This window comes from Triticum urartu, chromosome 4A, assembly GCF_056163025.1.
Source record: "Triticum urartu cultivar PI428250 chromosome 4A, HENAU_Tu73, whole genome shotgun sequence".
NCBI classification, from domain to species: Eukaryota; Viridiplantae; Streptophyta; class Magnoliopsida; order Poales; family Poaceae; genus Triticum; species Triticum urartu.
In genome coordinates, this window is record NC_141876.1 from 565,255,831 (window position 1) to 565,281,984 (window position 26,154).

Here is a 26,154-nt window from a genome sequence, read left to right on the forward strand (position 1 = left end):
TTTCTAGTGTCAACATAGAACAACAGGAGTGTTTTGTTTAATCTTGGAATTTTTCGGGGTTCGTTTGGCCTTTTTTATACATTAACTGGTTTTTCTAGGCATTTTATGTGCATAATTCAAATTTGAACTACAAGCACATGCTCCAATGCACCAAAGTTGGTTGAAAAATCACATGTGTGTCCTTGGGTGAATTTCTAGGTTACATGCAAGAGATGGGAATGAAATTCAAACACCATGGCACTGTTGATTCTCGGCAAAACGTTGACATGCCTGGTTTTTAAATTCTAGTAATTCCAAAACTCGTCTTAAATTCATGAAACTTGGCATGCTATCATGGAGCGGCATCAACATACCGTGGTACAAAATTTGTCGCATTTGGGACAGGTTCGGGTATAAACTTCTCACAACAAGAATGATGGTTTCAATAGGGAATGTACCACCTTTGGGGACGGGACGATATCCGTTGCCTCTTATTGCTTTTAAAAAAATCTAGTGTCAACATAGAACAACAGGGTGTTGTGTTTAATCTTGGAATTTTTCGGGGTTCGTTTGTCCTTTTTTATACATTAACTGGGTTTTCTACGTATTTTATGTGCATAATTCAAATTTGAACTACAAGCACATGCTCCAATGCACTAAAGTTGGTTGAAAAATCACATGTGTGTCCTTGGGTGAATTTCTAGGCCCATGCAAGAGATGGGAATGAAATTCAAATACCAGGGCACTATTGATTGCTTGCAAAATGTTGAGATGCCTGGTTTTTAAATTCTAGTAAATCCAAAACTTGTCTGAAATTCATGAAACTTGGCATGCTATCATGGAGCGGCATCAACATGCCGTGTTAAAATTTTTTCCCATTTGGGGCAGGTTCGGGTATATGCTTCTCACAAACCAGAGTTTCGCACAACAAGCATGATGGTTTCGGCAGGGAACATCCCACCTTTGGGGACGAAACGATATCCAATGCCTCTTATTTATTTCAAAAAATTTCTCGTGTCAACATAGAACAACAGGAGTGTTGTGTCAATTTTTGGGATTTTTTGGGGTTCGCTTGGACATTTTTATGCATTAACTGAGTTTTCAATGAATTTATGTGCATAGTTCAAATTTGAACTACATGCACATGCTCCAGTGCATATAAATTGGTTGAAAAGTCAAATCTGTGTCCTTGGGTGCATGCTTAGGTCCCATGCAAGAAATGGGAATGAATTTCAAACACAAGGGCACCGTTGATTGTCGGCAAAACATTGAGATGCTTGGATTTTAAATTCTAGTAAATCCAAAACTCATCTGAAATTCATGAAACTTGGCATGCTATCATGGAATGGCACCCGACATGATGTGGCATTTTTCGTGTCCATTTTGGGAGAAGGCGCACTCGAATAATGACAGCCAACAAACACATTTTGAAAAAAATAGCTGCCACTTTAATATCTCAAACGTTTGTATAATTCAAACCGTGTGCGTTCTATAAACCATTCACATGATGCCATGTGTCTTGGTTTTAATGGCTATAGGAGGTGCCGTGCGGACAGCTGCTTGACCTTGACTGAACGGGAGGCGTGCGAGCGTAGTTCGGTGCGCAGGCTGACCGAGAGGCGTGCAAGCTATCCTCCAACGCGCAGGCTCACCGGGAAGCGTGTGAGCTGTACGCTGCGTAGGCTCACTGGGAAAGGGGGCCCTTTGACTTCCATGGCCGCCCGCCTTCCTCTCCATTAATGGCGCCCAAGCTGCTCTTTAATATGGCCGGCCTTACTGTTTGCCTGCCATTCCCTTCCCTCCCGTAGACCTCCACCAACGCCATGGCGCAGAATGATCATCTGCCACTAGTCTTCAAGTTTGGTGAAGTCGACTCCGAGCCGGAGGAGATAGAAAATAAGGAGGAATGGGGCCTCATGGACATGGCCCAGAACGAGCTAGCCAGCGGTTGCTGCCCTCGCTCCCGTCCCAACTCCCATCCCCGCGCCCGCGCCAGCGACCATCCCCGTAGCATTGATGGGCTGGTTGCCGAGCACTATCGCAGAGCTGGAAGCCACGGGCGTTAGCGAGGTCTCCGCGGACCCGCGCGAGCTCATGTACATGCCAGTGCCAGCACCCGGGCCCGTGTTCGTGCGCGCCCCTCCACCCACCGTGGCGCCGACCCCCGTGCGTTTGGCTGCACCCGTGGCGCCGTGCCCCTGCCCGTGCGCGCCCCTACACCCACCACAATGCTGGTCCCCGTGCGTTTGGCTGCACCTGCCGCGCCCCTGCCCGTGCGCACCCCCCTCAGCGGCATGGGACGCTACTGTCGACCGCTACCTCTCAGCGGCGCCAGTTGCCGTCCTCCCGCGCCCCGCCCGTCGATCATGCGACGACATGATGTTTGATTTACAAGTGAAGAACATTTTGTGCTGCCTTGAAGACTTCAACAACGGCATCCCGGAGGACGACAACGACAACGACGGCGCGGCACGCCGCCTCCGCCTCTGCCGGAAATAGTTTTTGGGGGGTTAATACTGTATCTCGAATTCTCGATCATATGAATATAAATTCGTAGTGTGACTGAATGAAAGATATGGTTTGAACGAACTTGCGTTTTTCTCTCTTAATGTACAGACTTATCAAACGATTTTCTGTTGAAAAAAACGTCAATGGTTTTTAAATATAAAACACTCATCGCAAACATTTTAGTTAGAACACCCGTATGCAAACCGACAGCTTCCCCAGGAAGCCAAGGGAAAATGTGCCAAGCAGGATTTCAGCATCCCTTCAACGCAAACGGTTGTTTTGCATGACCCGTGTGCAAGCACGTACAAGCAATTGGGTGAGATTTGCATATCTGTAATTTTGGGTATGTTGCCATTTGTCAATCGGGAAAGATTGGCATTTGTTTATCTAGTAACATTGCCATTTGTCAACCTTGTAACACTGCAATTTGTCAAAATATGCAGCTACACACCACTAGCACTATCTAATTTTTGCAACTAAAATCACTAGCACTGTTCATATGGACACCACTAGCAGGCATGAGTTGATGGACGCATATGCAAATGTACCATCGATTACATACAATAAGTCATCAACCCACAACGACAACGAGGATACATGTTGGATTATAGATCATTTCTTACAAAACATTCTAGTAAGAGAAAATTGCTTATTTACCATAGACAACCTCGGCTATTGCTTATTTGCCATCGAACAAACCAACTTTGCTCTTGTACCGCTTACAAGCTCGTTTCATTGCCAATTTGCCATCGCCGTTACTCTGCCATTATACATCCGCCGTTAGATTGACTAACCCCTGTCAGTTTATCTGAAAATACCAGTACTACCCTCATCTATCACCCTCTTATTTTCTTGTAAAAAAGGGAAAAAACATGTGGTAAAAATCTTTTCTTTCCTCCCGCAATACTCACCCCGCACAACTCCCCCGATTCCAACCCTAGCCTGGCCGCGGCGTGGCCATGGCGGAACCGCCGCCGCCGCCACCCCTCCCGCATCTGTTCCCGCTGGCCGGAGGTCCTCCTCTCGTGGTCGTCTCTCCATCCACTGACCCTTCCGCCCCCTGCCCTCCAGCTGCTGCTCCCGCTGGTGGTCCTCCAGCTGCTGCTTCAGCCACAGCTGACCCTCCATCTGCCGCTCCCGCCACCGGCGGCCCTCCAGATGCTGCTCCCTCCGCAGCCGGCCCTCCAACCGCTGCTCCCTCTGCCGCCGGCCCTGAAGCTGGGGATCTTGCGGCCACTGGCCCTGCAGCACCGGATCTCGGAGCTGCTGGCCCTGCAGCTGCGGATCCAGCTGCCGGTGCCCCTACAGGTGCTTCTCCAGCCGCCGGCCCTGCAGATGCTGCTCCAGCCACCGCCGCCCCTGCACTGTCTACTTCTGCCTCATCCCCAGCAGCAGGCGCCCCTACAGCCGATGGACCTCCTATTCCAGCTGGTGAGGATGTTGCTTCTTCAACATCTGCTCAATCCCCGCGACGAATTCCTGCAGTAAGGTAGTTCATTGTCTCATGTGTTCGTGATATGTTCTCTCATGATATTTAGTTGCACATTGCGCCTAATCTTTAGACAAATTGGTTTATGATTGTCATGGTTGCGTCCGCAGGATGGACCAGACATCAACATGTGTGCTAGAAGTTAGGATATGTAGCAGTCGCCGTAACTTCAGCGGAGGTTTTTCCTTCAGTTGGAGCATTGATTTGCATGCTATCACTACTATGAAGGGGTTTCTAGATGCTATTTCTGCACAATACTCTTGGGTTGTGTGGTCTGATGATGAAACTATCATTGTAGAATGGTTTGATAGTGTTAGTGAGAAATACAAACCTGTTGCAAATGATGAAGAGTTGATGACAATGTTTGAGTGTTTTAAGCAAGTTAGACATGGCAAAGTAGCAGTTAAAGTTTTAAATGAACATGAAAAAAGGGATGAGTTAAATGCTGATATGCCATGTACTCCTTCACATGAAACACCTTCTCTAGCACTGCCTAGTCAGCCAAGTAATGTCAGTGAAGAAACTGAAGAACCTACGGATACATATCTAGCGAATCCACACGAGGAATATGAACATGTAGGTGTTGATGAGGAAGACCAGTACTCAATTGGTAGTGCTTGCTCGGATTCCGATAGTAGTGAGGATGAGGTTGATAATGTTGTAGTTGATGTGGACGGTGTTGAGGACAGCAGTGATGATGAGGAGTGGATTGCAGAAGATGCTACACCGGATGATGCTCCTCCGGATGTAGCGCATAACATGGAAGACCCACCCATGGCTGTGGGCACTATATACCCGAATATTGAAGTGTTTAGATTGGCAATTGCTCAATACTCTATTAAGCGTGAATTTGAGTACAAAATTGAAAAATCTGAACCTACTCGATTCAGAGCTAAATGTGCACAAAAAGGATGCAAATGGAGAATACATGCCGGTACAATTGATGACAGTGTCACTATGGAGGTATGTATATGATACTTCAATATATGTTATGTTACTTGAATTGATGTCTAACTTCAAAGTGAATTAGTATTTAGTACTTATTGTTATATGATTTGTATTTGTAAGTGAAAATCCATGATGAAGAACATAATTGTCACAACACAAGAAAAAGTGATAACCCGAAGGCTGCTTCAAAGTCTTGGATATGTTCCAAGGTAATTGATTGGGTAAAAGAAGATCCTAGTGTGACATCAATGGAGCTACGAAGGAGGTTGCATGACAAGTACAAGATTTGGATCCGTTATGACAAAGTTTACCGTGGAAGAGAGCTAGCATCGATGAGGTTGTTTGGAAATTGGGATGATTCATTTGACAAGTTATATGCTTGGAAAGCTGAAGTTGAAAAGAGATCTCCTGGAAGCATAGTGGCCATTGATCACATGGAGTATAAAGGAAAAAAAGGTTTGTGAGGATGTTTGTTGCATTCAAGCCTTTGTGTGATGGGTTTTTGGCCGGTTGCCGACCATACTTGGCAATTGATAGTACTCATTTGACTGGGAAGTATAGAGGTCAGCTAGCAACTGCTTGTGCTGTTGATGGGCACAATTGGTTGTACCCTGTTGCTTATGCAATTATTGACTCAAAAACAACAGAAAGTTGGGATTGGTTCATGGAGAAGCTTCATCAAGCTATTGGTTGTCCACCTGGACTTGCAATCTATTCGCATGCAGGGAAAGGGATTGATAGTGCAATTGAAGAGGTGTATAAGTATGCTGAACATAGGGAATGCATGCGCCACTTGGTTGTCAACTTTAAGAAAAAAATTCATGGTAAAGTATTTGATGACCATATGTGGCCAGCAGCTTATTCATGGACTCCAAAAACTTTCAAAGCCCACATGGCAGCCATACATGAGAAAAAACCTAAAGCAATAGAGTACTTGACAAGATACCATAGTAGGCTTTGGTCCAGGAGCAAATTTTCCACTTCCTCAAAGGTGGATTATGTGACAAACAATCTGGCCGAGTGCTTCAACAACTGGATTAACAAGCACAAGGGCATGATGTTGTTTCAGTTGGTGGACAAAATTAGAAGGAAGATATTAGTCAAGATGGAGAAGAGAAGGAGGATTGCCAAAAAATTGGAAGGCCATCGTATACTACCTAGTGTTATGAAGGAGTTGAATGCAAAGAGTAGAGGGTTGGACATAGAGTATGAGAGGATTGACCACATGAAAGCAGAGGTGAGTGAGGGTGGTGAAGATGGCAAGCGACATGTTGTGGATCTGGACATGAGGACATGCACATGTAGAGAATTCCAAGTATCAGGGAAGCTTTGAAAGCATGCCATTTCCTTCATCACCGGAATTAGAGGGGTCACTATAGAAGGCTTTGTTGATGATTACTATAGTGTTGCCAAGTTCGCAGCAGCATATACTCCTGTAATGCCGGGGCTTACTGATGCATCTCAATGGCCAAAGAAAACCCATGAATTCTTTTTGCACCCTCCAATCCTTCAAAGGGCTCCTGGGAAGCCAAAAGTAGAGAGGCACAAGAGTGGTGCTGAGCATAGCAAGAGCAAGAGAAGAAAAGGACATCATCAGTGCCCAATTTGCAAAGACTATGGTCATAGATGGCAAGGTTGCAAAAATGCTGTTCCAGATGCAAAAGAAGCGTATGCTGATGTGGCAAAAGAAAGAAGGTAAGAGTGTAATTTTGTTAACAATTATCATGCATATAACAATGCTAATGTTCTTTTGGTCATGTAGGAAAAAAAGAAATAAATACAAAGTTGCAGCAAGGAGTGGTGACGCTAATATTCAAGCAATCGAAGGTACCCAATCAACGCTGCCCCTTCCATGTTCAACTACCAACCCAAGTGAAGTAGATGTGGTGAAGTCAACATCATCTAAATCTGTGAGGTAAATGACACCTTAGTTTTCATGATTATATTGTGCTTCTCTTTCACAATCATATCATCTACTTATACATGAATTGTTAATTTAGGTCCAAAACCGGTTCGAACCAAATTGAGAGCACCTCAATGGAAATTGCGTCAACACCAAAGCGGCGCAAGGGCAAGTCGAAGGCAAAGGTGATCCCAGCTGCAGCGGACAGCCCCGCAATGGCCACTCGGAGCAAGAAAAGGCAACCAAACAGCCCTGGGATGGCCACTCGTAGCAAGAAAAAACTAAAAGTCTGAACTTGTTTCTTTCTATGACATTTGTGGACTTGTTTTCTTGCACTGGACATTGGTCTCTTTTGTGCATTTCAATTTCTTGTACTGGACATTGGTCTCTTTTGTGCACTTCAGTTTCTTGTACTGGACTATGAGTACCATGTCTATTTCTCCTGTTTACTATCCTCATTATGTGTTATGATGCAAATATATTATTGTCATGCTTATAACTGTTTGATCCTGAAATTACAAGCAAGGTGCTGCCAAATTTTTTATAGAGAAATATGTTATCTTAATATATGTTATTCTCATGCAAGCTAGCTCCAGCAAGGTGCTACCTTTTATCCTTGTTATGTGTTATGATAAAAATACTATATTGTTCTCATAAATTGTTTGATCTATAATTACAAGCAAGGTGTTGCCATTTTTTTTTACAGAAATATGTAATCTCAATATGTTATGATAATTTGAACAGAAGTGGTTCAGCATGGTTAAAAGGAGCAATAGGTAAGGTTGCTCATTTGCCATTGAGGGCAAAATCGCCATTTTGCTTACTTTAACAGAAGTGGTTAACACCAAGTAAACGACTGATGGCAAATTAGCAACGAAACAAGCTTGTAAGCGGTACAAAAGCAACGTTAGTTTGTTCGATGGCAAATGAGCAATGACCGAGCTTGTCAATGGTAAATAAGCAATTGTCTCTTCTAGTAAAGTTTTTCTCACACAACAAATAACAAAGCAAAGAAATGAACTTCAGCTCAACCACTCGTCGGCGTTGGAAACGCTTGCTTTGAACCAGAGGTGATTCTCTAGGAAGGGCCAGCTACTGTCAATCTCGAGACCAACGCAGGACTGATCATCGAGGCTGAAGCGGCCTATGTGAGGACCCATATTGGGACGGTAGGGAAGCATGTTAATGTCTGAGGTATAGATACAGTTTCTTCTGATAAATGGTAGTAACATTGTGTCAATAACAGCTAGATCGCCTTCCACCATCATTGGATGGTTTTGTCCAAGGAAGAGCGAGTTTCCTCCAAGACTTTCAATACTGAACCAGGGAGAAGGTGTTGGCGCTAGTACACTAGTATCCATCCCGTATACGCCACAACGGATGTTGGAATAGGCCCGGAGAGTGCGACCATGCGAGACAACACTTGCTTCCTTAGTAACATCAACAGTGCCATGTATACAGACAAGAAGAGGTGATCTATCGGAATAAGTTGCCAGGCGCCACTGAGTATATGGGTCCTGCTCGTCCCCATGCTCGTAAAAATTTTCAAGTATAGGTGGTGGAATGTTCACAGGACCTTGGAAACACAAGAAGGTTAATTAGTAAAGGGAAACTAGCTAACCCGCATGCATGTGGATGAAACAATTATAATTACGGTGAAAGACAAACGTACCGAAAGCATCAGGATTCCATGCAAAAACAGTGCCACGAGTGGTGGCAGCAAACACAAGACCCTCGTATTGAATTGCATCACAGTACTCATCCGTGTACAAAAATTGATTTTTGAGCAATATCCATCGAGGCGTGGAAGTAAGGACGGCAACAAGCTTGTCGAAGATAGCAATGATACGTCTCCAACGTATCTATAATTTTTGATTGCTCCATGCTATATTATCTACTGTTTTGGACATTATTGGGCTTTATTATCCACTTTTATATTATTTTTGGGACTAACCTATTAACCGGAGGCCCAACCCAGAATTGCTATTTTTGCCTATTTTAGGGTTTTGAAGAAAAGGAATATCAAACAGAGTCCAAACGGAATGAAACCTTCGCGGACGTGATTTTCTCACCGAACATGATCCAGGAGACTTGGACCCTATGTCAAGAAACAAAGGAGGAGGCCATGAGGTAGGGGGCGCGCCTACCCCCCCAGGCGCGCCCTCCACCCTCGTGGGCCCCCTGTTGCTCCACCGATGTACTCCTTCCTCCTATATACACCTACGTATCCCCAAACGACCAGATACGGAGCCAAAACCCTAATTCCACCGCCGCAACTTTCTGTATCCACGAGATCCCATCTTGGGGCCTGTTCTGGAGCTCCGGCGGAGGGGGTATCCATCACGGAGGGCTTCTACATCAACACCATAGCCCCTCCGATGAAGTGTGAGTAGTTTACCTCAGACCTACGGGTCCATAGTTATTAGCTAGATGGCTTCTTCTCTCTTTTTGGATCTCAATACAATGTTCTCCCCCTCTCTTGTGGAGATCTATTCGATGTAATCTTCTTTTTGCGGTGTGTTTGTTGAGACTGATGAATTGTGGGTTTATGATCAAGTCTATCTATGAACAATATTTGAATCTTCTCTGAATTCTTTTATATATGATTGGTTATCTTTGCAAGTCTCTTCAAATTATCAGTTTGGTTTGGCCTACTAGACTGATCTTTCTTGCAATGGGAGAAGTGCTTAGCTTTGGGTTCAATCTTGTGGTGTCCTTTCCCAGTGACCGTAGGGGCAGCAAGGCACGTATTGTATTGTTGCCATGGAGGATAACAAGATGGGGTTTTAATCATATTGCATGAGTTTATCCCTCTACATCATGTCATCTTGCTTAAGGCGTTACTCTGTTTTCATTAACTTAATACTCTAGATGCATGTTGGATAGCGGTCGATGAGTGGAGTAATAGTAGTAGATGCAGGCAGGAGTCGGTCTACTTGTCTCGGACGTGATGCCTATATACATGATCATACCTAGATATTCTCATAACTATGCTCAATTCTGTCAATTGCTCAACAGTAATTCGTTCACCCACCGTAAAATACCTATGCTCTTGAGAGAAGCCACTAGTGAAACCTATGGCCCCCGGGTCTATCTTCATCATATTAATCTTCCAATACTTAGTTATTTCCTTTGATTTTTTACTTTGCTTTTATTTTACTTTGCACCTTTATCATAAAAATACCAAAAATATTATCTTATCATATCTATCAGATCTCACTCTCATAAGTGACCGTGAAGGAATTGACAACCCCTTATCGCGTTGGTTGCGAGGAGCTATTTGCTTTGTGCAGGTACGAGGGACTCGCGCGTAGCCTCCTACTGGATCGATACCTTGGTTCTCAAAAACCGAGGGAAATACTTACGCTACTTTGCTGCATCATCCTTTCCTCTTCGGGGAAATCGAACGCAGTGCTCAAGAGGTAGCAAGAAGAATTTCTGGCGCCGTTGCTAGGGAGTCTACGCAAAAGTCAAACATACCAAGTACCCATCACAATCCTTATCTCCCGCATTACATTATTTGCCATTTGCCTCTCGTTTTCCTCTCCCCGCTTCACCCTTGCCGTTTTAGTCGCCCTCTCTCTCTATCCTCCCTCTCTTTGTCTATTTGCCTCTTTTTGCCCGCTTGCTTTTTGTTTGCTTGTGTGTTGGATAGCTTGCTTGTTTGTCTCAATGGCTCTACCTAGATTTGGTTATCTTCACCTTAAAAGGTTAGAAGAGATCAAAGCAATGTCAGGAGTTTTATGGTTTCGCAATTTGAGCATAATAATTTCTTCAGAAACGAGCTTAAGGAACAGAAAAGTTTTATGAGTTTTATTAATAAAGAGCTCGATGACATGTCTAAAGAATTTGATGGTTTAAGATCCCAAATTGCTTGTCTTGAGAAATTGACTGCTGAAATTTTGGATAAGCAGGCTACCTTAGTTAATAGGATGGCCGCTAAACTGGATTTTTATGAAAATAAAGATGAAGATCTAAAAGTTATTGATGTGTCCCCTATTAAATCTTTGTTTTGCAATATGAATCTTAATAATGATGGGACTGAATATGATCCACCTTTACCTAGAAGGCGTTCCAAGAATTCGGAGTTTTTAGATCTTGATGCTAAAATTGATGAAAGTGGGATTGAAGAAATTAAAACCCTAGATGTTGCTAAACCCACTATTTTGGATTTCAAGGAATTTAATTATTAAAATTGCTCTTTGATTGATTGTATTTCCTTGTTACAATCCGTGCTAAATTTTCCTCACGCTTATAGTCAAAATAAAGCGTTCACTAAACATATCGTTGATGCCTTGATGCAATCTTATGAAGAGATACTTGAGTTGGAAGTTTCTATCCCTAGAAAACTTTATGATGAGTGGGAACCAACTATTAAAATTAAGATTAAATATCATGAGTTCTATGCTTTATGTGATTTGGGTGCTAGTGTTTCCACGATTCCAAAGACTTTGTGTGATTTGTTAGGTTTCCGTGATTTTGATGATTGCTCTCTAAACTTGCACCTTGTGGATTTCACTATTAAGAAACCTATGGGAAGAATTAATGATGTTCTTATTGTTGCAAATAGGAATTATGTGCCCGTAGATTTTATCGTTCTTGACATAGATTGCAATCCTTCATGTCCTATTATTCTTGGGAGACCTTTCCTTAGAACGATTGGTGCAATTATTGATATGAAGGAAGGAAATATTAGATTCCATTTTCCGTTAAGGAAAGGCATGGAACACTTTCCTAGAAATAAAATTAAATTACCTTATGAATCTATTATGAGAGCCACTTATGGATTGCATACCAAAGATGGCAATACCTAGATCTATCCTTGCTTTTTATGCCTAGCTAGGGGCGTTAAACGATAGCGCTTGTTGGGAGGCAACCCAATTTTATTTTTATTCCTTGCTTTTTTCTCCTGTTTAGTAATAAATAATTTACCTAGCCTCTTTTTTGGTTGTGTTTTTTGTGTTTAATTAGTGTTTGTGCCAAGTAGAACCGTTGGGAAGACTTGGGGAAAGTCTTAATATCTTGCTGTAAAAAACAGAAACTTTAGCGCTCACGAGAACTGCTGAAATTTTTATTTGGAAAGTGATATTTAGTTAATTCTTTTTGCATATGATTAATAAATAAATTCCTCACGTCCATAAATTTATTTTAGAATTTTTGGGGTTCCAGATCTTGCGCTAGCTACCGATTACTACAGACTGTTCTGTTTTTGACAGATTCTGTTTTGTGTGTGTTGTTTGCTTATTTTGATGAATCTATGGCTAGTAAAATAGTTTATAAACCATAGAGAAGTTGGAATACAGTAGGTTTAACACCAATATAAATAAATAATGAGTTCATTACAGTACCTTGAAGTGGTCTTTTGTTTTCTTTCGCTAACGGAGCTCACGAGATTTTCTACTTTGAGTTTTGTGTTGTGAAGTTTTCAAGTTTTGGGTAAAATTTGATGGATTATGGAACAAGGAGTGGCAAGCGCCTAAGCTTGGGGATGCCCATGGCACCCCCAAGATAATATAAGGACACCTAAAAGCCAAAGCTTGGGGATGCCCCGGAAGGCATCCCCTCTTTTTGTCTACTTCTATCGGTAACTTTACTTGGAGCTATATTTTTATTCACCACATGATATGTGTTTTGCTTGGAGCGTCTTGTATGATTTGTGTCTTTATTTGCTAGTTTACCACAATCATCCTTGCTGTACACACCTTTTGAGAGAGCCATACATGATTTGCAATTTGTTATAATACTCTATGTGCTTCACTTATATCATTTTGAGTAATATAGTTTTGCTCTAGTACTTCACTTATATCTTTAAGAGCACGGTGGTGGATTTGTTTTATAGAAACTATTGATCTCTCATGCTTCACTTAGATTATTTTGAGAGTCTTAAATAGCATGGTAATTTGCTTAAATAATCCTAACATGCTAGGTATTCAAGATTAGTAAATTTTTTCTTATGAGTGTTTTGAATACTAAGAGAAGTTTGATGCTTGATGATTGTTTTGAGATATGGAAGTAATAATATCAAAGTCGTGCTAGTTGAGTAGTTGTGAATTTGATATATGCTTGAGTTTAAGTTTGCAAGTCCCGTAGCATGCACGTATGGTAAACGTTATGTAACAAATTTGAAACATGAGGTGTTATTTGATTGTCCTCCTTATGAGTGGCGGTCGGGGATGAGCGATGGTCTTTTCCTACCAATCTATCCCCCTAGGAGCATGCGCTTAGTGCTTGGTTTTTGATGACTTGTAGATTTTTGCAATAAGTATGTGAGTTCTTTATGACTAATGTTGAGTCCATGGATTATACGCACTCTCACCCTTCCATCATTGCTAGCCTCTTCGGTACCGTGCATTGCCCTTTCTCACATTGAGAGTTGGTGAAAACTTTGCCGGTGCATCCAAACCCCGTGATATGATACGCTCTTTCATACATAAACCTCCTTATATCTTCCTGAAAACATCCACCATACCTACCTATTATGGCATTTCCATAGCCATTCCGAGATATATTGCCATGCGACTTTCCACCATTCCTTTTATCATGACATATTCATCATTGTCATATTGCTTAGCATGATCATGTAGTTGACATAGTATTTGTGGCAAAGCCACCATTCATAATTTTCATACATGTCACTCTTGATTCATTGCATATCCCGGTACACCGCCGGAGGCATTCATATAGAGTCATCTTTTGTTCTAGTATCGAGTTGTAATCATTGAGTTGTAAATAAATAGAAGTGTGATGATAATCATTAATAGAGCATTGTACCCCCCCCCCCCCCCCCAAAAAAAGAAAAAAGAGAAAGGCCAATAAAAGAAAGGCCAATAAAAAAGGGACAATGCTACTATCCTTTGCCACACTTGTGCTTCAAAGTAGCACCATAATCTTCATGATAGAGAGTCTTTTGTTTTGTCACTTTCATATACTAGTGGGAATTTTCATTATAGAACTTGGCTTGTATATTCCAACAATGGGCCTCCTCAAGTGCCCTAGGTCTTCGTGAGCAAGCAAGTTGGATGCACACCCACTTAGTTTCTTTTGTTGCGCTTTCATACATTCATAGCTCTAGTGCATCCGTTGCATGGCAATTCCTACTCCTCGCATTAACATCAATCGATGGGCATCTCCATAGCCCATTGATTAGCCTTGTTGATGTGAGACTTTCTCCTTTTTGTATTCTCCACAAAACCCCCATCATCATATTCTATTTCCACCCATAGTGCTATATCCATGGCTCGCGCTCATATATTGCGTGAAAGTTTATAGGTTTGAGATCACTAAAGTATGAAACAATTGCTTGGCTTGTCATCGGGTTGTGCATGATTAGAGCATTCTTGTGTGACGAAAATGAAGCATGACTAAACTATATGATTTTGTAGGGATGAACTTTCTTTGGCCATGTTATTTTGAGAAGACATAATTGCTTAGTTAGTATGCTTGAAGTATTATTATTTTTATGTCAATATGAACTTTTATCTTGAATCTTTCGGATCTGAATATTCATACCACAATTCAGAAGAATTACATTAAAATTATGCCAAGTAGCACTCCGCATCAAAAATTCTGTTTTTATAGTTTACCAACTCGAGGACAAGCGGGAATTAAGCTTAGGGATGCTTGATACGTCTCAAACGTATCTATAATTTCTGATTGCTCCATGCTATATTATCTACTGTTTTGGACATTATTGGGCTTTATTATCCACTTTTATATTATTTTTGGGACTAACCTATTAACCGGAGGCCCAGCCTAGAATTGTTGTTTTTGCCTATTTTAGGGTTTCGAAGAAAAGGAATATCACACGGAGTCCGAACGGAATGAAACCTTCGGAAACGTGATTTTCTCACCGAACATGATCCAGGAGACTCGGTCCCTACGTCAAGAAACAAAGGAGGAGGCCACGAGGTAGGGGGTGCGCCTACCCCCCCAAGCGCGCCCTCCACCCTCGTGGGCCCCCTGTTGCTCCACCGACGTACTCATTCCTCCTATATATACCTACGTACCCCAAACGATCAGATACGGAGCCAAAACCCTAATTCCACCGCCGCAACTTTCTGTATCCATGAGATCCCATCTTGGGGCATGTTTCGGAGCTCCACCGGAGGGGGTATCCATCATGGAGGGCTTCTACATCAACACCATAGCCCCTCAGATGAAGTGTGAGTAGTTTACCTCAGACCTACGCGTCCATAGTTATTAGCCAGATGGCTTATTCTCTCTTTTTGGATCTCAATACAATGTTCTCCCCCTCTCTTGTGGAGATCTATTCGATATAATCTTCTTTTTGCGGTGTGTTTGTTGAGACCGATGAATTGTGGGTTTATGATCAAGTCTATCTATGAACAATATTTGAATCTTCTCTGAATTCTTTTATGTATGATTGGTTATCTTTGCAAGTCTCTTCGAATTATCAGTTTGGTTTGGCCTAGTAGATTGATCTTTCTTGCAATGGGAGAAGCGCTTAGCTTTGGGTTCAATCTTGCGGTGTCCTTTCCCAGTGACAGTAGGGGCAGCAAGGCACATATTGTATTGTTGCCATCGAGGATAACAAGATGGGGGTTTCATCATATTGCATGAGTTTATCCCTCTACATCATGTCATCTTGCTTAAGGCGTTACTCTGTTTTCATTAACTTAATACTCTAGATGCATGCTGGATAGCGGTCGATGAGTGGAGTAATAGTAGTAGATGCAGGCAGGAGTCGGTCTATTTGTCTCGGACGTGATGCCTATATACATGATCATACCTAGATATTGTCATAACTATGCTCAGTTCTGTTAATCGCTCAACAGTAGTTCGTTCACCCACCGCAAAATACCTATGCTCTTGAGAGAAGCCACTAGTGAAACCTATGGCCCCGGGTCTATCTTCATCATATTAATCTTCCAATACTTATTTATTTCCTTTGCTTTTATTTTACTTTGCACCTTTATCACAAAAATACCAAAAATATTATCTTATCATATCTATCAGATCTCACTCTCGTAAGTGACCGTGAAGGGATTGACAACCCCTTATAGCGTTGGTTGCGAGGAGCTATTTGCTTTGTGCAGGTACGAGGGACTCGCTCATAGCCTCCTACTGGATTGATACCTTGGTTCTCAAAAACTGAGGGAAATACTTACGCTACTTTGCTGCATCATCCTTTCCTCTTCAGGGAAATCCAACGCAGTGCTCAAGAGGTAGCAAGCAACAACTTCATAGTTCGTGTAATCCCAAGAGCGGTTGGGAACTCGACAAATTGCTATCTTCCGTAGACGACAGTCAGCATGATCGTATTTGAACTCACATAGAATACCGGTGTACTCAACCTCTCGGCAGTCGTCTGAGATTTTTGGAAGTGGAACCCGATGACGAGTGTACACATTCACAAGTTTCCACTCGTAGTTGTACCCAATATAAACAACCCAATCTCCATTTGCGCCTGCCCAAGCTTTGCCCTCAAGCGATGGCATCTTAACAGCATCTGTATCATTATCAAGCGACATCAACTTACACAAGGCGAGGCTTCCCTCGTCCCCGCGCTAGTCAGCAGGGTCATGGCGAAGAAGATAGGGGAGATCAAACCGTTACTGGACCCTTGGGTTCCTTGTAATGATGTTATTAGTTGAGTCGAGAATGGTCTTGAACGAACCTGCCATGCTAGCCGAGGTGATGACATCGCACCGATCAATGAGTTCCTCCACCGCGTCATCATTCAGATCGGGGCAAGAATAACGGGGTTGTTTCCGGCCTGTTCCGTCCATGGAGAAGACGATCGAACAATGGCAGAAGGAAGGGTGAAGGCAAATGGAGGAGGGAGGAAGAGCTAGTGTGCGGCAGCAGTTCCAAATCGAGAGGGAAAGGCGAAGAGTCGATGGACGGTTGTCACAGTACACGAAGAGGCGCCTGGGGAGCGAACGGTTGCCACAGAGGTCACACACTGACGACAAGGGCCGAGTGAACCGCATGCGTATATCGCACACACCTTGATCTGGCTGACCGTTTATTTTATGTTGCCTAATCACAAACAGTTCATCCGAATGAACCGTATGCTGTATATCGCGCACACCTTCATCTGGCTGCCCGTTTCTTTTGTGTTGCCTAATCACAAACAGTTCATCCGAGTGAACCATATGATGTGTATCGCACACGCCTTCATATGGTTGCCCGTTTCTTTTGTTCCTTCTCATCGCAAACAGTTAATTGAACTAAACCGTATGCCCTTCATCACAGACGCAACTAAAATCTAAACCATGTTTGATGCATCCGTCATCGCAAATGTTTTATACATTTTTGACGGTTTTCATACACCATCATTTGCGATTATTGCATTGCACACAATTTCTCGAAGGGTCTCTGATCGCAGTGTCGCGTTAGCAGCATCCTGCAGTAGTGTCTATTCCATGTGCCATAGGCTATACATATACAAGAGAGAGGATCGCTCAATCCCTACATGCAGGGATGAGGCTTAGTACATGGCGTGAAATTAAATCTAGCAGTGGCAACAGGTAGCTCACATAACTTACAAGTGTGAGTCATGATACAACTCAACATTCATCCATGAAGTCTCTGCAGGTGCTCCATGCCGGAGCTGTGTGGCTGTCTACTCCGCCAACTTCCCCTCTGGCAGTGTGCCGCCTCACTCTAGGTTGTCCATGTCACGACTTCAACTCTCCCGTCTCGTCCTTCGGGTACTAGACCGCTGACGCCTCCCCTGGCAAGGACGACTGGGCCGGCAAGGTGTAGGACCTTTGAACTGACATCTAGGACTTTCAGACATCCAATCGCTCCAAGAGCATGTTGTTCATCTGCGACGACTACTGGCCGTGTCGGGCAGACAACACCACGGTGGCTGGGCACCCTGGCCCGTCCTCTAGGATTCTGGCCGCTGCTGGCACGAACGCCGTCTTGATTTTTGGTCGCCATTATCCATCGCCGACGTCGCTAAGGTTATGGCCGTCACGGCACGACTACAACCCTTTCATTGGCAGTGACCGCCGCCGCGGAATATTTTTTTACTACTACATTGGTAGGGCCTTGAACTCAAGACCTCCTGGCTTGGATACCATATTGATTTCATTCTCTAGCCAACTCATCCAAAATTCTGAACTGATGGAGAGAGGCGGGTAGTATATTTCAACACTCCGCAAGCCCGACTTCCCTTTATCCTCCATGTGTGTGGATCAGGGCCGGCAGTTGGTAGCATGGTGCAGGTCTCCTCCAACCAACCGTGAGGCGTCAACATGCGGCCCTCCCAAGGCTGAGGCGCCGAGCATCCCACGTCGCTTTGGTTGAGTCCTGGTCCACAGCAGTGGCAACTACGTCGACTAGGGTGGCGTGGTCTGATAATCCACAAGTATAGGGGATCGCAACTGTTTTCGAGGGTAGAGTATTCAACACAAATTTATAGATTCGACACAAGGGGAGCCAAAGAATATTTGAAGGTATTAGCACCCGAGTTGTCAATTCAACCACACCCAGAGATTAATTATCTACAGCAAAGTGATCAGTAGCAAAGTAGTTTGATAGTTTTGATAGTTGTGACAGCAGCAATAGTAACAGTAATAATGATAGCAATAATTTTGTAGCAAGTGTAATAGTTCTGATAGCAGCGGTAACTTAGCAATAACAATAATGAAAAGTTCGTAGGCATTGGATCGATGACTTTTTGGATGATATTCATCATGAGACAGTTATAACCTTGGGCGATACGGCACTAGCTCCAGTTCATCGATATAATGTAGGCATGTATTCCGTAAATAGTCATACGTGCTTTATTAAAAGAACTTGCATGACATGTTTTGTCCTACCCTCCTGTGGCAGCGGGGTCCATATTGGAAACTAAGGGATATTAAGGCCTCCTTTTAGTAGAGAACCGGAACAAAGCATTAACAGATAGTGAATACATGAACTCCTCAAACTACGGTCATCACCGGGAGTGAGCCCGGTTGTTTTCACTCCGGGGTTGCCGGATCATAACCGTAGTAGGTGACTATAACTTGTAAGATCGGATCTAAAACATGGATATAATGATGAATTCATAAATGGTTAAGATCTGAAATCATGGCACTCGGGCCCAAAGTGACAAGCATTAAGCATAGCAAAGTCATAACAACATCAATCTAAGAACATAGTGGATACTAGGGATCAAGCCCTAACAAAACTAACTCGATTACATGATGAATCTCATCCAACTCCTCACCGACCAGCGATCCTACAAAGGAATTACTCACTCCCAGTGGGGAGCATGATGGAATTGGCGATGGAGAAGGGTTGGTGATGACGAAGAACGAAGATCCCCCTCTCTGGAGCCCCAAACGGACTCCAGATCTGGTCTCCCGAGGAAGAACAGGGCTTGGCGGCGGCTCCGTCTCGTGGATCGCGATAAATCTTTTTCCGTGATTTTTTCCTGGAAATATGTGAATTTATAATATCAGGGGGTCGTCAGCGGGGCCACTAGGTGGGTACAACCCACCTGGGTGCGCCAGGAGAGGGGGCGCGCCTTGGTGGGTTGTGCCCACCCAGGCCCCCTCTCTGGTGGGTCTTGGCTCCAGAAATTCTTATTATTGATATAAAAAAAATCCTCACAAAGTTTCATTCCATTCCAAGAACTTTTATTTCTGCACAAAAACAACACAGTGGTAGTTCTGCTGAAAACATCGTCAGTACGGGGTAGTTTCATTCAAATCATGCAAATTGGAGTCCAAAACAAGAGGAAACATGTGAGAAAAATTAGATACGTTGGAGACGTATCAACTCCCCCAAGCTTAAACCTTTGCTTGTCCTCAAGCAATTCAGTTGATAAACTGAAAGTGATAAAGAAAAACTTTTACAAACTCTTTTGCTCTTGTTTTCATAAATAAGCTTAAACAACACCCAGGTTTTCAGCCAACATTATAACTAACCATGTCGACAAGAACTCTTAAAGATTAGAATGACTCATATCAATGACATAATCAGCTAGCGATCAATAATAATATATCTCAAACGGCAACATGTTGTCCAAAAAACCATGATATAATATGACAATAATGGTATCTCGCCAGCCCTTTCTAAGACCGAAAAACATAAATGCAGAGCACCTCCAAAGTTCAAGCAGCGATTAAACATTGTAATTCATGGTAGAAAAGTTCCAGTCATGATGCACCCAACATTAGCTACACACATTGCATAAATCATGACAGTTGTGCTCTACTCAGTTTCTGGCGCTTTTTTTAGAAGGTGATGGCACAACATAAAAGTAAACGGAAAGTCCCTTCGCAGAGGGAAGCAGTGATTTGCAAAGGTGCCAGAGCTCGGTTTTTAAAATAGAGATAAATGATATTTTGAGACATGCACCCTTCTTATTCACTTCACGACCATCAGTTATCAACATCTTCCATGCTAAGCACGCTAGTGGCGGTTCCCAAGCGGTTGTGACGCCCGGATAATTAAGCTACAGTAATTCTCTGCTAATGACGCCACGTCACTTCGATTACTAATGCTAATCTTGCGTTAGTTCGAAACCGAATAAAATTCAAATTCAAAATCAAGCAAGCAATACAAGTTTTCAAAATTGAAACAAAAATGTTCGGTGGACGCCAAATATTACAAAGGTAATTATGGTGCAGAAAACACATTTTTAGTAAAAGACTAAATACTTTAAAATGAAATAAAACAGAAAAGAAAAAATAAAGAAAAGAAAGAAAGAAAGAGAAAGGAAAACCCCCCAAACGCCCCTGGGCCATCTGGCCCAGCTAACATACCTGGCCCATCCGGCCGAACCGGCCTGCCTCCCCCTGCCGCCTCCCTTCCCCGTTCCCCCGACCCGGGTCGGAACAGGGGCGCGTCCCCGCCGCACCCTCTCGCCGGCGACGACGAGGGGATAAGGTCGCCACGCCGCGCCCCCTCGGTCTCTTCTCCCACTCACTCTCACGCTCGCCTCAGTTCTTGCGCCTCCCACTCCCCTCCAGAGCCACCGCACCTCGCCCCCTCGTTCCCCACCGCAACCGAGCGCCGCCATGGCCTCGCTGCCGTAGTACTCGCGGCCACCGCGACCTCCAAGCCCTTCCGACGCGTCCGCTCGCTCCGCCTCCACGTCAAGACGCATGACGCCGAGCACCATCGAACGCTGCCCCAACCTCGTCTTCTTCCTCGGATCCCCGACACATCTCCGACGAGCGCCGTCGACTCTCCGGCTACTAAACTCCCAAGGGCCATCTTGCGTGCCGCACGGTGAGCTCCCCATCTCCCGCCCATCTCCGTTAGCTCCCTCGCACGCCCTAGCTAGCTGCCGCCGAAGCACCCGAGCGCTCCGCCGCGGACCCCGTCGCCGACGAGTCTCCGGTGACCAAATGGTCACGGGCTCGTGTCGGTTACGCTCCTCATGCCGTGTAGATCCTCCCCAACCTCTCCATTTCTTCGCTAGCTCGCCCCAGCTCCACTCTCCTCGAGCTCTCGACTACGCGCCGCCTGCGCGCGTCGCCGGCGCCCTTCCGGTGACCAAATGGTCACGGGGCCGAGCCCTTTGTGCTCAGCGCGTCGCGCAGCTCCACCCTAGCCTTCCCGCTCGCCCCGAAGCGCGCTGCGTCGCTGTCTTCGTCCGCGCCCGAACAGAAGCCCGCCGCACTCGTCGCCGGCGACCATTCCGGCCACCCCCGCCGTCGTGCTCCCCTCCATCGGACGCGGCGCGAAGAGGCCGTTCCAGAGAGCCTGGCCGCGCCCGATTTGGTGCCCCGTAGCGCGATTCCGGCCAACTCCGGCGAGGGGCCGCCTCTGTTGGGTCGCCGGAGTCGCTCCGGCACCGTTCGCCGACGTGGCTAGGCGGGCCCCACCCCTGGGTCGCTGCCTATGGGCCCGGGGGCCCCAACTGGCCACGTTGACCAAGTCAACTTCGCTGACGTGGCAGCTACTGCCACTGACATGCGGGCCCCATGCCATAAAACAAATAAAAACAAATATATAAACTACTAATTAATTAAGTTAATTAACTAAAACCTAATTAGACACTGACTGCTGGGCCACCCACTAATTAACCCATTTTAGTTAGTTTTAAAACTCTGTTAAGGCCCTTGACAATGACATGTGGGTCCCACTGGATCCACCTGTCTGGTTTGACTGGCCAACCGACCAGTTGACCTGCTGACATCACTCTGATGTCATGCCTACGTCATCACACACTGTTTTGGATAACGTTGGAATTAAATATATAATTAAAATCAGAAAATGATTTAAATCTTTAGAAAATCATATCTTTTAATCCGTAACTCGGATGAAAATACTTTGTACATGAAAGTTGCTCAGAACAACGAGACGATTCCGGATACGCAACCCGTTCGCCCGCCACACCTCCCTAACCTATCGAACTCGTAACTTTTCCCCTCCGGCTCCTCTGCCCGAAAACGCGAAACACCGGGGATACCTTCCCGGATGTTTCCCCCCTTCACCGGTATCACCTCATACCGCGTTAGGGCACCCCTAGCACCGTTACTTGTCTTGTCATGCATCGTTATGCATCTGTTTGCATTGTATTCATTGTTTCTTCCCCCCCTCTTCTTCCGCTAGACACCGAGACCGACGCCGCTGCTACCCAGTATGACTACGGAGTTGACGACCCTTCTCTCTTGCCAGAGCAACCAGGCAAGCCCCCCCTTTGATCACCAGATATCGCCTACTCTTCTCCCTACTGCTTGCATTAGAGTAGTGTAACATGTTACTGCTTTCCGTTAATCCTATTCTGGTGCATAGCCTGTCCTTGCCACTACTGTTGATACCTTTACCTGCAATCCTAATGCTTAGTATAGGATGCTAGTTTATCATCAGTGGCCATACATTCTTCTCCGTCTGCCATGCTATATTATCGGGCCGTGATCACTCTGGAGGTGATCACGGGTATATACTATATACTTTATACAGGATACATGTGGTGACTAAAGACGGGTCGGCTTGTGGAGCACCCGCGAGTGATTCACGGATTGGGGGCTGAAAGGACCTTTGTCCCAACGGCCCTCTGTGTGGATCTTTGTGGCAAAGCGACAGGGTAGGTTGAGACCACCTAGGAGAGAGGTGGGCCTGGCCCTGGTCGGCGTTCGCGGTTATTTCAAAATAACACGCTTAACGAGATCTTGGTATTTGATCTGAGTCTGGCCACTGGCCTATACGCACTAACCATCTATGCGAGGACAGTTATGGGCACTCGACGTCGTGGTATCAGCCGAAGCCTTCGTGACGTCAGCGACTGAGTGGCGCGCGCCGGATTGGACCGTAAGCCTGCTCTTGTATTAAGGGGGCTAGTTCTGCTTCCGGCCGCGTACGCAACGTGCAGGTGTGCAATGGGCGATGGGCCCAGACCCCTGCACCATAGGATTTAGACCGGCGTGCTGACCTCTCTGTTGTGCCTAGGTAGGGCTGCGACGTGTTGATCTTCCGAGGCCGGGCATGACCCAGGAAAGTGTGTCCAGCCAAATGGGATCGAGCGTGTTGGGATATGTGGTGCACCCCTGCAGGGAAGTTAATCTATTCGAATAGCCGTTATCTTCGGTAACAGGACGACTTGGAGTTGTACCTTGACCTTATGACAACTAGAACCGGATACTTAATAAAACACACCCTTCCAAGTGCCAGATACAACCGGTGATTGCTCTCTAACAGGGCGACGAGGAGAGGATCGCCGGGTAGGATTATGCTATGCGATGTTACTTGGAGGACTTTAGTCTACTCTCTTCTACATGCTGCAAGACGGAGGCTGCCAGAAGCATAGTCTTCGAAAGGACTAGCTATCCCCCCTTATCCCGGCTTTCTGCAGTTCAGTCCACATATAATAGCCTTATTCCAGTTGATACCAATGCATACATATGTAGTATAGCTGCTTGCTTGCGAGTACTTTGGATGAGTACTCACGGTTGCTTTCTCCCTCTTTTCCCCCTATCCCTTCTACCTGGTTGTCGCAACCAGATGTTGGAGCCCAGGAGCCAGACGCCACCTTCGACGACGACTCCTACTACACCGGAGGTGCCTACTACTACGTGCTACCCGTTGACGACGACCAGGAGTAGTTTAGGAGGATCCCAGGCAGGAGGCCTGTGCCTCTTTCGATCTGTATCCCAGTTTGTGCTAGCCTTCTTAAGGCAAACTTGTTTAACTTATGTCTGTACTCAGATATTGTTGCTTTCGCTGACTCGTCTATGATCGAGCTCTTGTATTCGAGCCCTCGAGGCCCCTGGCTTGTAATATGATGCTTGTATGACTTATTTTATTTGTAGAGTTGTGTTGTGATATCTTCCCGTGAGTCCCTGATCTTGATCGTACACGTTTGCGTGTATAATTAGTGTACGATTGAATCGGGGGCGTCATAGCGGTAAAAGTAAAGGTTTTGACTCCATTGGGAGTTTTTGTTTGATTATTTAAGAGATGAACTCTTTTTGTATTTTGCAGTTTGGGACTGGGCATCCCTATTACCGCCCATTTTCTCATGCGATGGCGAATGAATAAACACTCGACCTGAGAATAACCCGGTTAGCACGGAAGATATCGAGCACCTCCTGTCATTCCATGAACGATCCAGGCACACAAAATGGATAATTTTTAGAAGTTTTTAGAGGTGGCACATGCAAATTTACTTAGGACGTCAGGGTAATACCGCATATAGGTAGGTATGGTGGACTCATCTGGAATAACTTTGGGTTCAAGGTTTTTTATGTACAAGCAGAATCCCCACTTTGTACAGGCGAACGCTAGCAATTTAGATTGAGAAGCGGCCAGCTAGAGAGCAACAACGATCATAACCATGCATTATGCGCAAGTAACATTGGACACTAGCATGAGTAGGATATGAACACCATGAACATAAACATTATAGAGGCTATGTTGGTTTTGATCCAACTACATGCATGAACATGTACCAAGTCAAGCCACTTGAAAATTCAGAGGAGGATACCATATCATCATACTACATCACAATCATTTTAATGCTATGTTGATATCCAAGATAAATCATTATTAACTCCCAGCTACTTATGAATGGCATGAGAAACTATAATATCTAATTGGCATTGCAAACATGTTTAATCATAACGGGCTAAATCATGGGCACTAGATTAAACATATTTACACAGACACGACAAGTTTAATTCATACCAGTTTCTCTTTGCCATGACCAGTTCATCGGACGTCGTCATTATTGCCTTTCACTTGCATGACCGAATGATACGAAAATAATAATAGTGCAACAGTGCCATGGACTAAGCTGGAATCTGCAAACATTCAACAGGAGAAGACAAGGTAAAATGGGCTCTTTATTAGTTCAACAGTTATTCATATGAGAACCACTCAACATTCTCATCGTGGTCTTCTCCTCGGTACAACTCGAATAAAAGAAAAGAATTTCAGAGAAACACACTGAAATATTTTTGGAGTTTTTGGTTTTCTTTAGCAAGAAAATAAAAGGGAAAAGCAAAAATGAGAAAAAACTATTTACACGGGAAAGCTCCCAACAAGCAAAAGAAGAACAAGGAAATCTTTTTGGATTTTCTTTTTAGTACTACTACTAAGCATGCATAGAAAGTAAATTAATTACAACTATTTTTTTGGTTTTTCTAAAGTTTTAACAAACACACAAGAAGAAAGCAAGAAAATAAATCTAAGCATGGATGATACAATGGAAAAGTGTGAGCACCAACAAAGGGAATGATATGTGAACATGAATATAATGTTGGTGAGAACACGTACTCCCCCAAGCTTAGGCTTTTGGCCTAACTTGGTAGTGAATCAGTAGCCTGGAGGGTAGTAGTTGGCGTGGTAGCTCACAGAGGCTCGTGGTGCGGATGCCTCAGCACACCGTGCCGCCACCACCACTGCGTTATGAGCTCGGGCCTCGCTCTCAAGGACAAAATATCTTTCCTTGTTGTGATAATCAAAGAGAGCAGGCACAGGCAAATATGTGTCCACAACATGTGATTGGTTAAACAACAAATTATAAGTTAAGTTACCAGCCCTTCCCTTGAGAATTTTATGATCTTTCAAGGCATCAAAATCTAAATACCGAGTGGGTAGGATAGGATCAAAGGGCAAAGGTGAGACACTCAACCCTCGTACTAGGCGTGTGGCATAAATTCCACCATAGAACTAGCCACTTTTAGCATTATGCTGAAGTCTGCGTGCAACAATCGCTTCAAGGTTATAATTCCTTTCACCAGTGAGAGCGGTGTGAAGGAGGCTCAAGTCTAGCGCACAAAGTATGCTATAGTCTTGCTTGCCTACTATGCATTTCCCATTAAATAATGCAAAATAATGAATTGCAGGAAAGTGGATGCTCTTTATTCTTCCTTGTCTCACTCTCCTGTTTTCGCCGTAGCACAGGCTAGTC

The 26,154-nt window shown here is 44.4% G+C and overlaps 1 pseudogene across 1 annotated transcript; it reads left to right on the forward strand.

Annotated features, from left to right (window-relative positions):
• Positions 1 to 3,377: 3,377 nt before the first annotated feature.
• On the forward strand, positions 3,378 to 7,342 carry LOC125552797 (uncharacterized; annotated as a pseudogene). Its single transcript, XR_015601618.1, has 5 exons — positions 3,378 to 3,976; positions 4,087 to 4,943; positions 5,045 to 6,619; positions 6,687 to 6,839; positions 6,925 to 7,342. The product of XR_015601618.1 is annotated as an uncharacterized LOC125552797 (transcript).
• Positions 7,343 to 26,154: the final 18,812 nt, after the last annotated feature.